Consider the following 16,577-nt stretch of genomic DNA (forward strand, 5'->3'; position numbering starts at 1 on the left):
TGTGTTCTAATGTTCTTAGGAGCAGGCTTATTTAGTTTGATTCAGCAAAACCTCAAAAGCAAAATAAACATTAAAAAAAGCTACAAAAGCAATATGTGCCTACTTTAAAAAGTATAAGAGATGTGCTCCATAACCTTTTCTCTGTGGCCTGTGTTATTGAGGCACTAGTCTATTAATCTCTGAAACACTCCCATTTACATAGTTACGGTCTGCACCACTCTGGACAGGAAGGAGGTGTGGGAATTGACTCAGAACTTGATGGCGTATGTTTATTTCTATTTTGTGAGTATGGGTGTTTTCCTTCTGTGTATTATTTTGTGTATTCACCTCTTGCCTGCCTGTTGCCCATGAAGGCAAGAAGAAAGCATTGAGTCCCCTGGTATTTGAGTTACAGATAGTTGTGAGCTAGGTGCTGATAATCTAACCTTGGTCCCCTGGAAGAGCAGCTACTGCCATAACCACTGAGCCATCTCTCATATCCCCACCAGCACATACTCATTAGCCAACAGAATTTATCTGAACTTAATTTGGTTCTTTCCAGAGAGGCCTGATTTTCTTTTCTTCCCATGATAGAAATAAGACAGACCCTTTCCTAATTGCAACTGTTCCAGGCACTGTCTGATTACTGAGATGCCCGGTGTCTTCTCTTCCAGAGAAATCTTGGGGCTTCCTCTTTCAGTCTGATGTGTAAGCCCTGAGACACTTTTGTGGCCAGTGTTTTCCTTGGCTGTTCTTCCATCTGTAATAAAGTTTTCGTCTAGTTCTGAGGTTAACACACTTGCTTGCATCCTCAAAATTTTCCCCAACTAATCACCCTTCCCTTTGCCTTAAGCACCTGTGTTTCTCCTAAGGTAGAGCCTTCTTTTAGAACTTGGAGATTCTGCTCTCAGTGTGTTTAGGGTCCTCTTCATTGTAGCACCCGTGGTCTCTTTCTCTTAGAACTCTTACTCAATTTGATTGGTGTACCTGGGTTGTACATCGGGCACCTCTTCTCACAGCTGCCGCTTGTTGACAACTTTCTTGTCTGTATCTTACTGTTTCTGAAGATGTAGGCATCTGGCTCATAGGCTTTCCACAAGAGATTGGCACTGTTCCTTTGTGTGAATTTAGTGTTTACAATGACAGAGAACTCAGAATCCTGGCTTTTGTCTCCCAATTCCATCTCCTTTCACTGTCTTTCTCTTCACATAAGTCACTCACTGAATCCCACGGAACTATTCTGGATCTCATCATTGTTGGAAGACCACTTTGCTGCTTAGATCACAGATGTAAAAACATCACGCTCTGAGTCCTCCTCTAAGTTTCTTAATGTTCATACTTTTGAGATAAAAGGCTCTGAACACCTCTAAATGCTTCCTTCACTGGTGGGCAAGAGTGCAGTGCCCGTCAATTCAGATCTCTTGCTACAATGCTCAGTTTCCTTGCACCATTGAATCTCTACTATATATATCTGGCACAGTCTAGGTTCCAGATGAGTTTGTCTCTGATCTACAGAAAAGGTTTTTGTTGAGTAGTAATGGAAGATAGTCAGACAGCTAACTGGATTAGTAACACTGCACACTCCTGGACAACAGTTTTTGAGAGCTGTCAAGCTTTAGGGTAATTCTTTCCTTCTCCTTAGGGGCTTTCATTTTCTTTCAACTTAGGAAAAAAGTCTCCTCCACAGATGGTGTTCTTGTTTCCTGGAAAATAGAAATCATCAAAAGAAGTCCCTTAAATTTCCTGTCACTTGACACACCAGCTCATCTACATAGTACGGTTTGTTCTTCCTTTCCTTCTGTTTCATGTTCTGCCTGTCATCAGAAAGATTCCTCAACCGTGTTTTGGATCTTTCCTTCTTGCTTGCTGATAAACTCGTTGACTTAAATTTCTCTCTTAATTTACTCCTTAACTTAAAATACTTAAGCAACGTATTTCCCATTCATTCAAGGAAAGTTTATGTATTTCTTTGGACAGAGCATTCTGGTGCTTCAGTTAGATCCAGGTTGCTTCTTAACTTCTTTCTTTTCCTGATCATTTCCCTTTATACTTAACTATCAGTTCCTGGAGGGCTTACCATGCACAATATGAACATTACTCTCCTTGGTAAGGGTTTTGCCATAACATTTTTGGAGTATTCTATTTTGAACATTGCCCTCTCTAGGGCCTCCAATGCCCATTTTCATGTATATTTGTATGTGTGCACCAAAATAAAATAGCTTTTCTAAAAGGTGTGGGAAACAAGCAGCAGGTACCACTCTTTTCTTCCTTTGTGAGCATCAAATTGGCACATTACTGAAAGATGGGGCTTCTGTTGTTTCATTCGTTGTTTATGCTCTGTGTTAGGTCCCTTTGTCTTTTGCAGCCTCTAGTCATTTTTTTGTCACATCCAAGTAGTTCTGTCCAGACAAACACACTTAAACTTTCCTTGAATGAATGAGAAATGCATTGTTTAAGTATTTTAGGTTAAGGAGTGAATTAAGACTTGCATTTTACAATAAACACTTTAGCTGGAGAACAGAAAGTTGTAGGACTAGAAAAACTGTAGCAAAGACCACTGGAGAAGAAAATCCCGTCTTTCTTTCTTTCTTTCTTTCTTTCTTTCTTTCTTCCTTCCTTTCTTTCTTTTGTCTCTGGAAATTTGATCTATATCTTGTACATGTTTCTATTGGTCATTTTCAGTGTTCTTTTAAAAAATGTATTGTGGAGCTAGACATGGTGGCGCACGCCTTTAATCCCAGTACTCAGAGGCAGAAGTAGGCGGATCGCTTTGAGTTCGAAGCCAACGTGGTCTATGAAGCTGTGAGTGCAGGACAACCAAGGCTACAGAGAAACCCTGTCTTGAAAAACCAAAAGAGTATTGTGGTTAGATACACATGACATAGTATTTTCCATTTGTGTCACTTTAAATGTGCAATTCAGTGTCACTACATACATACATAGTATTGTGCAATCATCATCATGATCTAGTTTTAAAATGTCATTACCTAAAATAGAAATATTTATTGAGCAACAAACTCTTATCTTCACTGCAACCTTTGCAATACTTCTCTGCAAATTGTTCACATGAAATTCAGTATTTTCCTTCGTGTCTAGTTTATTTCAAAAGTCATCCATTTGCATTACTCCTTATGTCCCATAGCTCTTGTGCATGTAAGGAATATAATTATATCTTTAATATTCTTGATCATTATTCGTGTCGTCTTGTCATTTTGCAGTCATATTCATTTTATGCTTTTCTATTCAATATCTATTGAATTTTTCCCACTCCTTGGCTTACAAGTAATATTTTATGGGTTGACTGAATGCTGCTAATTTCAACAATGGTTTGTTATAAGGAGCCTCGGGAGGAAAAGTAAATGATACTTACAGCTTGGTTTGTTTTTAAAACTTACTAGGTTTTATGGTATATAAAATAATGACAAATACTAGCCTTGCTTTATACATGTAAATATGACACATAAATAATGTAGAGATATGCTAGAAATTATAATGTGTTGGTTCCCACAAGTATAGTTTCCATTAAGTGAAATTTTAATTAGCAATAATCGTGCCTCAGATAAACCTAATTGGCTACAATACTGCCACTGCGCAAAGCTCAGTATGTGAAATTTTAAACCATTCGTAATAGTATTTTCAATGCATTTAACAAGTACTGTGTTTGAGTAAATAGTGTTAACAGGAAAGGCAGTACATGCAAAGTTAGAATCACTTTCTTAAAGGACATGTAGACAGCACGTAGCCCATTCATAGTTATTGTAAAGAGAGATCAAAGGACAGACATTCATTATTGTGACATGCAAAGACCTGTATGGCCATTTTTGTTGGTGTATGTCATAATGCTTTATTCATTCAACAGTATACTCTTTTTCTACTTACTAATTTGTCAATTAACCATCACAAGCAAGATTATGCAATATTTTTATCACTCTGAAAGTTTCTTGATTTTCTTTTACAGTCAGTCCCATCTCCCGTAAGTGTCTTCTTTTGTTTTTTTTGTTTTGTTTTGTTTTTGTTTTTGTTTTTGTTTTTTTGTGTGTTTGTTTGTTTGTTTGAGACAAGTTTTCTCTGCGTAACCTTGGCTATCCTGGACTCACTTTATAGACCAAGATGGCCTCAAACTCAGAGATCTGCCTGCCTCTGCCTCCCATGTGCTGGGATCACAGGCATGTGCCACCAAGCCTGGCATCTCCTATGTTTTCAAACAACTTACTCTTTTCTCTCATTATAAATTGCTTCTCTCTTCTAGAATTTCTTAAAAATTGAAACCTGTAGAATAAAAGCACACAATTTTGTGTATCTTTCACTTTGCATATATATATATATGTTATATATATTATAATTAATTCATATTGTTGGATTTATTTGTTAAAACTTCCTTAGGGGATGAAGAGCAAGTTAAGCATTTTATCAGTTTTTGCAGAAGACGCGGCACTTTGAAGTTAGAGATAAGAGATATTATTAACTTTGGAGACAGTAGCAGCCAAAGCTGCATGTCATTGTTTCTCAGTGTGTTAAAAGAGTAGTGCAGTACAGAAAATTGAACTTGGAGTTGTGCTGTTTGTAAAAGTACGTGAAATAAGAGAGTCAGCTCTAGACTATTATTCTTTCTCCATTTGCTTTTATTTTTTATTTTTTACATTTTATTTTATTAATTTATTCAGATTACAACTAAATTGTTATCCCATCACTTGTATCCTCCGGTTCCTCCCTCTTTCCCACTTTCCCACTTTCCCACTATTCCCCTCTCCTAGGTCTATGACCGAGGGGGACCTCCTCCCCCACTGTATGGTCATAGACTGTCAAGTCTCATCTTAGTAGCCTGCTTATTCTTCGAATGCATCAGGCCTCCCCACCGAGAGGAGGTGGTCAAATATAGGGCTCCAGAGTTCATGCCAGGGTCAGTCCCCACTCTACATATAACTTGGAGAATGTCCTGTCCATTGGCTAGATCATAATAGGGGTTCGATGTTTACTACTTGTATTGTCCTTGTTTAGTGCAATACTTTGAGCACCCATCATGATGTTCTTCTTGTAGGTTTCTAGGTTCCTCTGCGTCCTTCTATTTCCCCATCTCCTATATTTGTCTTACCTAGAGTCCCAGTGGGATGTCCTCACATCTATCCCAATCTCCTGGTAAGTAAAGACTTTCATGGGGACGTGCCTTTTGGGCTAGTACCCAATTATAAGTGAGTATATACCATGTGAGTCTTTCTGCTTCTGGGTTAATTCACTCAGTATGATCATTTCTAGTTCCACCCATTTGTCCACAAATTTTGGGAATTCCTTGTTTTTAATAGTATTCCATAGTGTAAATGTACCATAGTTTCTTTATCCATTTTTCAGCTGAGGGACAATTAGGCTTTTTTTTTTTTTTTTTTTTAAAGATTTATTTATTTATTGTGTATGCAATGTTCTGCCTGCATGTATACCTGCACACCAGAAGAGGGCACCACATCTCATCATAGATGGCTGTGAGCCACCATGTGGTTTCTGGGATTTGAACTCATGACCTTTGGAAGAGCAAACAGTGCTCTTAACCTCTGAGCTACCTCTCCAGCCCTCCATTTGCTTTTATAAGGAAACTATATGTTTAGTCCTTTAAAAATTGAAACATGGCTCATTGTATGATCACTTTTTTTGTACATGTTAACTAAAAAAAGGGATTCTTATATCTGTGTGTTTATGGTGTGTGTGTGTGTGTGTACATATGTACCCTCTGAGGCTAGAGGAAGGTGTGGAATCCCCTGGAGCTGGAGTTACAGGAGGTTATGAAGCTGCCAGACATGTATGCAAGAAATTGAAATCAGGTATTCTGCAAGAGCAGCAAGTTTTCTTAACCACTGAGCCATCTCTCCAATGTCTTTTCTACATGTTCTATGAAATCTTTAAAAAATAGTATACTTGGAAGGCCAATTGTGGTGGCTCTCACTTTAACTTTCATTACTTTTACTTCCTGTACTGAGGAAGAGGCAGGTAGATCTCTGAGGTTCAGGCTACTCTGGTCTACATAGCAAGTTCAAGCCAGCCAAGGCTAAATAGTGAAACTGTGTCAAAAACCAAACATATAAACAAAGAAAACAACATTAATAAAACAATATATTTTGGCTTGAGAGATAGTTCAGTGGTGAAGAGCACTTTTCAGATCTCAATGCCAATGTCATGCAGCTTGCAACCACCTGTAGTTCCTGGTCTAGGAGCTCCGATGCCACCTTCTGGCCTTTGTAGGCACCCCCATGCAGGTGCCATACACTCACACACGCTAGCACACACACTCATAAATAAGAAAATAAAAATAAATTTTAAAAAATTATGTTGAACAGTTTTTGAGGACACCATGGTCAGATCAAGTTGTTGATATTTTGACTTGCCTTACATTTGCTCCTTTGTCTACCTGTTTCTTTGGCTAGGAAAGGTTTATTACCTTTGTCCATTGGGCTTTAGTTTTTTTGTTTGTTTGTTTGGTTGGTTGGGTGTTTGTTTTGTTTTTGCTTCTATCAGTTCTTTTTTTATGTATTTAGCATCTTCAGATGTGGTCATTATATTGTGACATTTTCTTTTATCTGTTTCCTTAAAGTGTGCTTTGTTTGCTGTTTGCTTTCATTTTAATTGGTTTCCTTCCTTCCTTCCTTCCTTCCTTCCTTCCTTCCTTCCTTCCTTCCTCCTTTTGTCCTTTCTTTTTTCTTCATTTGTTTTTCGAGACAGGGTCTCTGTGTAGCTCTGGTTGTCCTGGAACTCACCCCGTAGCCCAAGCTGGCCTCAAACTCAGAGATCTGCCTACCTCTGCCTCTCAGTGCTAGGATTTAATTCGAGCGCCACCACTGCCTAGCTCTGGTATTCATAATAAATATAATTATTGGGGTTTTAATTTACCATTTTAGAATTTACTTTTTGAAATTGTGTGTGTGTGTGTGTGTGTGTGTGTGTGTGTGTTTTTCTATGTCCTCATTGCACTTAGGATTAATTATGATTATATTATCCCTTCCCTCACTCTTGCTTTATTATATATCTTTTTCTTTTATTGGCTTCTCTGGACTTGTTATTTTGGTTTTCAAATTCTTACAGTCTTAATAATACAGAGCTTTTATATTTTAAAACGTTGTTTTGCTTTAGCGTTGTTGCCTCTATCTATTGTGCTGCTGCTGCCCAAACTGGCCTTGAACTCATGGGCTAAATGGATCTTTCTGTCTTGGGTAACTAGGTCTACCCTTTTACTTGGCTTATGATAATTTTTAAAAAAAATTTTTGATTCTGACAGTTATTCAAAGGAAGGGCAGCATTATTATCTGGCAGATCATGAGAAATGGACATTTGTACAATGAAATGCTACTGATTTGAACACTTTGTGTATAGAAGCCATAGTGTTTTCAGATTTTTGAATTCCTCCCTTAAGTATAGACTATTCTGTTACAATACTAAACTAATTGAAACCATTGTAGTGATTTTTATTTAACATTGGCAGTTTTTCAAGGAAATATAATAAAATACAGAAACCTCAGTTACACTTATCTCTTGGTTCACACCACTTCATTCCATAGCGAATTTCATGTCATTCTGTTTTCTTTCGAGGAATCTCTACCTGCATGTACTTGTATTTTCTAATCAAGTTTGATGTAATTAGTTCTTGTTTATTTAATTTTTTCAGTTCTGTGAATTGAACCCAGGAATTCATACATGGCAGCCAAGCCACAGAGCTGCATTCCCAGCACTATTCACTTGTTTTGGTTTTTTGAGACAGGGTTTCTCTGTGTAGCTTTGGCTGTCCTAGACTCACTTTGTAGACCAGACTGGCCTTGAGCTCACAGCGATCCACCTACCTCTGCCTCCCAAGTGCTGAGATTAAAGGCATGTGCCACCATGCCCGGCTTCACTTGTTTGTTTTGAGGCTTTCATGTAGCCCAGTCTAGCCCTGAAATGCTCTATGTGGCCTAGCTGGCCTTGAATCCTTTTGCCTCTATTGCCAGTATTACAGGCATGTACCATTATACCCTGTTTCCTTTTAAAAACTTAATTTTGATGCAAGATATCATTAATTTTCCCTCAACTTCCTAGTAACTAGAATTAAAGGCATGTACTACTATGCTAGCTATATTTGGTGTTTTAATACTGAATGTTTATGTGATGCTGTTATTTTCTTGTGCGTTTACTGGCTCTAGTACTAACTTTCAGATGGAAGTAGGTTTGCTCACTAAGCTCCTTAGCCTATCAGTCAGGTCAATCAATTCATCCATGCTGTAGACCTCTTTTGAAATGATATACCATACCTGTCAGTGGATTTAGTTTACCTGTTTCATATTTCATTGCATTTATTGAGAAAGTGAACCTATTCTGTGATTGTGTGTTAAATTTTTATATCCCAAGAATATAAGTTGCTATTTATTCTTTCTGACCTCAGCTTAGCTATAGAATTGGATCTTGGAATTGTAGCAGTAACTCAAAACATCAACATTCTCTTCCTGCCAGTTTACATTTTAATGGGAGCCATATGATAGTAGTTAGGTGAATTAGTATATAAGGTAAGAAGAAAGAAGAAAAAGGACAAGAAACACAGTGTTTAAAGTTTAGACAATAAACTAGGTGGTGGTTCCCAGAGGCAGGCAGGTCTCTGTGAGTTCGAGGCCAGCCTGCTCTATAAAGCAAGCCCAGGACAGGCAGAGCTACACAGAGATACCCTGTCTCAAGATTCCCCCTTCCTTCCCCACCCCCCACCCCCCCAAGAAAGAAAGTTTAGACAGTAAAAACTTGAAAAATAGAGATCTGGTTGAGAGACCTAACCATACTAATACAGTGTGAGCCCTCCAGAAGGAAATGGCTTGTCTAAAGTCTGAGCTGAAAACATGCCTGGCATAATCCACTTTAAAGGGCTTTAGTTAAAACAATGGAAAACAACTTATATGCACACTTTACATAGAGACTCCTTTCAGGTATTGTCCAAGTAATCTTGACTGAAAATGATGGTGATCTAGGATCATGTATTTCATCTAATTTCCATGTTCTTCTATCTTGTTCCATCTGGAACGGCACTGGGAGGCCTTTCTTTTGAGCTGCTTGCTCTTCAGAGTTTTGAAGACTACAAATCATTATCTCTGAATTTGGGTTTGTAAAGTGCTTCCTGGTGATATTTTTGGCTGATATCTCAAACATGATGCTGTGTTCTTAAATCTTTTTGATGGGCACATGGAATGGTGGTGCTGGCCACTTGCTTAAAGATAATCTCTGCTGTTTCTCAGGTTTCCTTTTTTGTAATTAATAAGTATGTTATGATCTCCATGTGGGTGGGTATTGGGAACAGAACCCTTATCGTCTGCAAGAACCATACATGTTTTTAATTACTGAGCCATCTCTTTAGCTTCTGAGTATTTTGTGAGGAGGCACTTGGCGTATGTGAAAACTATATTTCTATTTCAACCTTTACCTACTAGTTTTAGAATCTATTGAAATTTTCCAAAATAATTTTACTTTGCTGTTATCAGATATTGGTTTTTTAAATTCAGTTATTCTGTGTGCATTCATTAATCAGCATTTTTCTGTAAGATCTTATTTATGGGGGTGCATTACCATCATAACTACACTGGCTTCTTTCTGCAGCACATAGAATAAGAATAGAACACCTGCCATTGCTTACTTGATCAGGTTCCAGGTTTGCCACTAAAGGCCATTCCACAATAGTGTCTATGTCCCCATTGAAATGTCACCATCAGTCGTATGTGTGGAAGAGGGGGGAGGAAGATTGTTAAGAGCCAGAATACAAGGAAGTCTGCTGTGAAATAGTTTTTCCTAGAAATGGATGCATACACAAGACTGGAACAATGGTAGTATCCATGGGCATGTTAAGATAGAAGGGAGAGAATTTTGTGGAGTCCTACCTCTAGATAAGAACTCTAGACAGCGAACTCCCCCAGGCATGAGTGCCCCTTTTGATTGTTCACTGCACAGTGGTCAGCCTGAAATCATATACAAATGTACAACAAAAACAGACTCAGCAAGTTGTATACACACAACGTATAATAATAAGAAAAGAGGTTATGGACCTGAAAGTGTGTGTGTGTCTGTGTGTGTGTGTGTCTGTGTCTGTGTGTACATGAGAGAGGTTTGAGGATAGCTGGGAGATGTTAGAGGAAGGAAAAGGAGAAAGGAAAGTAATGTCATTTTATTTCAATTTAAAACATTTAACTATTGAATTTTATAAGCAAGACTATGATACAATGCATCTGAGTAGATAGTGCCATTTTATGACCCCTGTACTTTTCTTTTTGGTACAAGATACCACGAGATCATCTTGTTATTTTCTTGCTTTAGCCTTGCATTCAGCCATTTCCCTAATGACTTTCTCCTTCGTGTTGGGAGTAGTGTTTCAAAGCCAAGATGAATACTGAGTGGGCTCATGGCTTTTGGAGTATCTCTGTACCAAGACCCCTCCCCTTTTATTTTTTATTTTTGGTTTTTCGAGATTGTGTTTCTCTGTGTAGCCTTGGCTGTCCTGGACTCACTTTGTAGACCAGGCTAGCCTCGAATTCACAGCAACTTGCCTGTCTCTGCCTCCCGAGTGCTGAGATTGCAGGCGTGCACTATCACGCCTGACCATAAATGTAGTTTTGTTACTGTTACAAACTGTAAATATTTGTGTTTTCCTATGACTTAGGTGACCCCTGTGAGAGGGTTGATCTATTCCTAAAAGAGGTCAGAACCCACAGATTGAGAACCACTGCTTTAAACAGGCAGATCCAGGAGAAAGATCTGAGTATATATCCAGGGTTGGGGTAGAGAGAGTTAGGGAAAGAAAACATCTGGGTTCACATTTCCATGTCTATCTTTAGATCTTGAGGTCCACAAATTGTAAAAGGGTTGATACCGTTTTACACTCCAGCATTGTTTCTTTAATCCAACCTCTTCTTCCATGTTTGCACTTCTAATGATGATGTGAAATAGACTCCTTTTTTTTTTTTAAAGATTTATTTATTTTTATGTGCATTTGGTGTTCTGCCTGCCAGATCCTTGGAACTGGAGTTACAGACAGTGGTGAGCTGCCATGTGGGTACTGGGAATTGAACTCAGGTCCTCTGGAAGAGCAGCCAGCACTCTTAACCACTGAGTCATCTCTCCAGCCTGACTCCTTTATTGTTTTATGGTTAGCTAGTTTGTTTGGTTGCTCCATATGGAGCCAGTCTCCTAACCCCACAGGGCTGTTGTGCTGCTCAGATGTCCTTTTTTGTTAGAGCTCTGAGCTCAATAGCTATTGAGCTATCTCTCTCTCTCTCTCTCTCTCTCTCTCTCTCTCTCTCTCTCTCTCTCTCTCTCTCTCTCTCTCTCTCTCTCTGTGTGTGTGTGTGTGTGTGTGTGTGTGTACATATATGGTTCCTTTGGTGACAAAACTTTTAAAAGGTCAGTGTGGCTGCAGCAGAATAAGTAAAAGCAATAGGAGATGAAATTAGTTCATAACTGGGAATTTGTGCTTTACTCTCAACAAAATTGGAAGCTAGTGGAGATTCTGACTAGAGCAGTGACAGAATCCTTCTCTGTGTTCTGTTAATTAATGAGAGAAGGGGGAGGGCAAGACTGCAAACAGAAGACCCGGTAGTAGGCATTTACAAAAACTTAAGCAAAGTTATATAGGGATAGTAGAACTGGAGGATCTCCGAATTCACTTTGAAAATAATGCAAACAGGATTTGTATGTGATGAATTTGGACTTTGGAGACAAGAAGTCCAGCTTGATACCCAAATGATTGGTCTGAGTACTGGGAAGGGTAAGATTGCTTCTAACTGAGATGTGGAAGAACTGAAGTAGATGTGGTTGTGGTGAGAGGGATAGGGCATAGCTTTGCATGTTGTTTGAGAGACTTGTCTTGGATTTGAGGTTGTTATAGTTGTTGTTGTTGTTGTTTTTGAAAAGACACTGAATTTAGAACGCATCAACACACAGATGACATTTACAGACAGGAAACAGGGTGAATGCCACAGAGCAAATGGGTTTAAAATGCAAGAGGCCAATACTGGAAAAAGCCAGTGAAGGAGACAGACGGGACAGTCAGAAAGATGCTGGAAAACCGTTTATATTCACCAAAGCCAAGTGAAGGAAGATTTTCAAGAAGGTCATAGTGAAAGATTGTCCACAGATGTGAACAAACTTGGTCATTGGATGAATGATGCATATGTAGGTTATTGATGAGCTGAAACTATTCTATTGTAGCAGGTGGTGGTAGGAGAGCTCATTGGATTGAGGTCTAAAGTTAACGGAGTAACAAAGCTAAAGAGAGCTACTGAATATGTTTTTCAAAGAAACTTCTTGTAAAGAAAAAGAGAAAAATAGAATGACGACTGTGTAGGAAATGGTTTCAAGAGACTTTGTTTTCCTATAGTAAAAGAAACAATATATCTTAATAACAATGGAAGAGAGGGGATAAGAGAGAGAGAGAATGAATATTTGAATGAATGTGAATTGAATAGAAAAAGAATTGAGTAACTCAGGCAGCCAGTTTTTCAGAACAGTACAGTACGATTGAGAGACCAGTTAGGACATAAGTGGAAGGGTGTGATTATGATGATTGGCTGTGGAGTTGAAGTTATGGGAAGGAAGAGGATGAAACAGAGAGAAAAAGACAAAATCTAGATTGAAGGTTGCTGTTGGATCAAAGGAATATTGGAATTGAGGCATTAGAGCAGTGTTCTCAATTGTTCTAGTGCTGTGACCCTTTAATACAGTTCCTCATGTTGTAGTGACGCCCCCCAACCATAAAATTATTTTCATTGTGACTTCATAACTGTAACTTTGCTACTATTATGAGTCATTTTGTAAATATCTGATATGTAGGATATCTGTGAAAAGGTCTTTGGGATCACAACCCACAGGTTGAGAACCACTGTCATGGAGTACTTACCCTAGCTTGTAGTGGCCCTAGGCTTTATCCATAGCAGCTACAACAGCAATGCTGTAAGAACCAATCTGCTCACTTCCTGTGTCTGAGCAGATCATTTTGTACACCCTATGGAGTATCCAAATGTATCCAGTTTAGGATATTTTTCTGTTCGCCATCAAATGGGTGCCTGTAAATATAATTCTGGGCTACAGTGTGACTTATGGAAATCGATTTCAATCCTGGAAGGTGATTCAGAGTCTAAAAGTCCATTCATTACTTGTATTTTGTTGCTTCTTTTCTTTTAAATGAAAAAAAGATTATGGATGTTTGTGGGTTACAGATAAAGGAAAATCCAGGTTCAATGTCTTTTGAATAATTTTTTTTCTTTTAATGCATTGCTAATGTGTACTTGATTGATAAGAAATCCTTGGTCCTACTTAGGGTTAATGCCAGGAATGAAGGAACAGTATACAGAGGAGTTATAGGTGGTGATATAGTTACTAACTATACTTTAGAAGCTACATTTGCACATATTAATTAGCATTTATATTGCTTTTTAATAGTGAGAATTACCCTCTTTCCAGTAAAACATTATGAGCTACCAAAGGTAAAGTAGAACAGAGAGGTATAAATTAGATTCCCCTTAATCATCCTTACTCATCCATAACACTTATTCATCCCTTTAAAAAAAATAGCTAAGTACACATGTGCTAGGAGAAATAAAAGATAAGGCAAATACTTAAAGTTTATTAATTTATTTTCCCCCCTCAAAAGGTTTACTTAAAAAAATTTTCTTTTCTCCAAAGACCAGTAAGATGGTTCAGTAGGTGAAGACACTTGCTGCCAAGTCTGGCTATTTGAGTTCAGTTCCTGAGACCCATGTAGCAGAATGAATGGATTCCTGCAAGTTTTCCTGCTACACATATCCTGTGGCATGTGCCCCTTCTGTAGACAAAAACAAAACAAACAAACCAAAAAACTCAACCAAGCATCCAAATACATGTATGTTAAAGCAAACAAGAAAGAGAGAGAGAGAGAGAGAGAGAGAGAGAGAGAGAGAGAGAGAGAGAGAGAGAGAGAGAGAAACAACCTAAAATCCCTTAAAGGTGAGATATGTTTTGCCTTCTGAAGCTTCTGTGGAGAAAAGTTGGGTAGCTGAAGAGATGGTTTAACGGTCAAGGGAGTTAAGAATGTCTACTGCTCTTCCACAGTTCAGTTTTCACCACCCATCTCAAGTGAGTCAAACCACCTTAACTCTGCCATTCTCTTCTGGCTTCTGGGGATACCTTTGCTGGAGTGTACCCACATGTAGACACACACATACATGTAACAAAATAATGGAAATAAATTTTTAAAAAGAAAAGCTGTTTTTGCTTTTTCATTAATATGAGGCAGGCCTTTGAATCTGCATATTACACATAAAGCTAGAAGGAGAGAAGACAGAAGAGCACATATTTAGAACAACTGCGCCTGCTGCCCTCTATCCTTGTGTCTATTGTATGGACAACAGAGAAAGCTGCTGTTTCCTGTATTCCTTTTCAGTGTGGGGTGATGTCTTAGGGTTTCATTGCTGTAAAGAGACACCATGACCATGGTAACTGTTACAAAGAAAAACATTAATTGGGGCTTACAGTTGAGAGGTTTAGTCCATTATCATCATGGTGGAAAGCATGGCCGCATGAAGGCAGACATGGTGCTGGAGGAGATGAGAGTTCTATCTACATCTTGATCTACAGGCAGCAGAAGACTGGTTGTAAGCCACACTGGGCTTAGCTTGAGCATAGGAGACCTCAAAGCTTGTTTCCACAGTAACACTTTCTCAAACAAGGCCACACCCATAATAGTGCCACTCCCTTTGGGCCAAGCACTTGAGTCTGTGGGAGCCATACCTATTCAAACCACCACAGATGGTTTGTTTCTTTTCTAAAATGAAATTTAAATTAAGAAATTATTTGGAGATGGATGGTTAAAAGTAAAGGACCCAAGTTTGGTTCCAGCAACCACATCAGGCAGTTCAAAGTACCTATAACTCCAGATTCAGGAGATCTGACATGCCTAGGTTATTGGACTCACAGTACAAACCCACACACATTTAAAATAAGATCTTTCAAGTGACTTTTCTTTTTCGCATAATGTATGCTCAGTAAATTTAAATTCCTAATGTCTGTGGGTACAGATTTTTACACTTTTGTGCATGTGGACTTGTTAGATTTGATGGGAAATTGGGTATTACATTTTAAAGATAATGTAATAAGCTGGGTGTGGTGGTGCACGCCTTTAATCCCAGCACTCAGGAGGCAGAGGCAGGTGGATCACTGTGAGTTCAAGGCCAGCCTGGTCTACAAAGCAAGTCCAGGACAGCCAAAGCTACACAGAGAAACCCTGTCTCAAAACAAAGCAAACAAACAAAGAATAATGTGATATTCAAGTACTTAAGTGACTTAAGAAAAAAAAGATTTTATGGGGCTGCGCGGCACACACCTTTAGTCTCAGCACTCAGGTGGCAGAGGCAGGTAGATCTTTTTGAGTTCAAGGCCAGCTTGGTCTACAGAGTGAGTTCCAGACCAGCCGTGCACACACACACACAAAATTATTTTTATTTCTGTTTTTGCTACTTGTATGCAGGTACCCACAAAGACCAGAAAAGAGTGATGGCTCTTCTGGAGTTGGAGTTACAGGCTGTTGTGAGCTGCCTGATGTAGGTGCTGGAAACTGAAGTTATGATCTTTGGGAGACCTAACCCACCTCAGTGACTTTTTATGTAAAATAGAAAAAGAATTTTTTTTCCTTCCTTGTTAAAGATAAGGTCTTGATGGTTAGCCCTGGCTGGCCCAGAACTTACTTCATAGACCAGGCTGGCCTTGAACACTGAGAGATCTACTTGTCTCTGTCTTCTGAGTGCCGGGATTAAAGGTGTGAATCAACATGTTCAGCAGAACCCGGACAGTGCTGTCGTAAACCTTGGGAGGCAGAGGCAGGCAGATCGCTGTGAATTCCAGGCCAGCCTGGTCTACAAAGTGAGTCCAGGACAGCCAAGACTATACAGAGAAACCTTGTCTCAACAAAACAAAACAAAACAAACAAACAAACAAAAAACATGTCCAGCAGAAAATGAAAAGTCTTAATTTCTTTTGTTTCCAAAATAATCCAATTGAGTTGGCTTTGGTGGCACACACCTGTAATCCCAGTATTCAGGGAGGCAGAGGCAGGCAGAGGCTAGCCTGGTCTACAAAGTGAGTTCAGGATAGCCAAGGCTACACAGAGAAACCCTGTCTTAAAAAAAAAAACAGACAGACAAAGAAATACAATTGTAATGATATGTCAAATTTTTTTGTGTTTGGAATTTCTTTAATTCTATCTCAGGTTCCCTAGCAGGGTGGCTGTCCATTTCCCCATCACTGCTCAACTGCACACAATGACTGCAAGAGACACTTCTTCACCTAGAAGACATTCCGACAGAAATGTATTACTTTTTCTGATATTTTATAATGGGGGAAATACTTCAAGGGCAGTTTGTTTTGTTGTTTTGTTTTGTTCTAGGAAGAGTTTGGGAGTAAAATAGTATGCTTTGTGAATCTTGAGTAAGAAAATATTTTTGTTTATGGGGGAAATATAAACTGAAGAAATGTAGTATATAACAATTGTCTAATTTTATCCTCAAATTTCTGAACTACATGTGGATATTTTGATTCATATCTTCCCCAACTTAATATTTTAGAAGAAAAAAATAATAATTAATTCA

The 16,577-nt window shown here is 38.6% G+C and overlaps 1 protein-coding gene and 1 pseudogene across 1 annotated transcript in view; one reads left to right on the forward strand and one right to left on the reverse strand.

Annotated features, from left to right (window-relative positions):
- Rock2 (Rho associated coiled-coil containing protein kinase 2) overlaps positions 1–16,577 on the forward strand; it is a 92,084-nt gene that overhangs the window by 13,961 nt on the left and 61,546 nt on the right. The window lies entirely within an intron of this gene.
- Positions 3,447–3,578, reverse strand: LOC127197639 (uncharacterized; annotated as a pseudogene).

Source organism: Acomys russatus, chromosome 1 (assembly GCF_903995435.1).
Source record: "Acomys russatus chromosome 1, mAcoRus1.1, whole genome shotgun sequence".
NCBI classification, from domain to species: domain Eukaryota; kingdom Metazoa; phylum Chordata; class Mammalia; order Rodentia; family Muridae; genus Acomys; species Acomys russatus.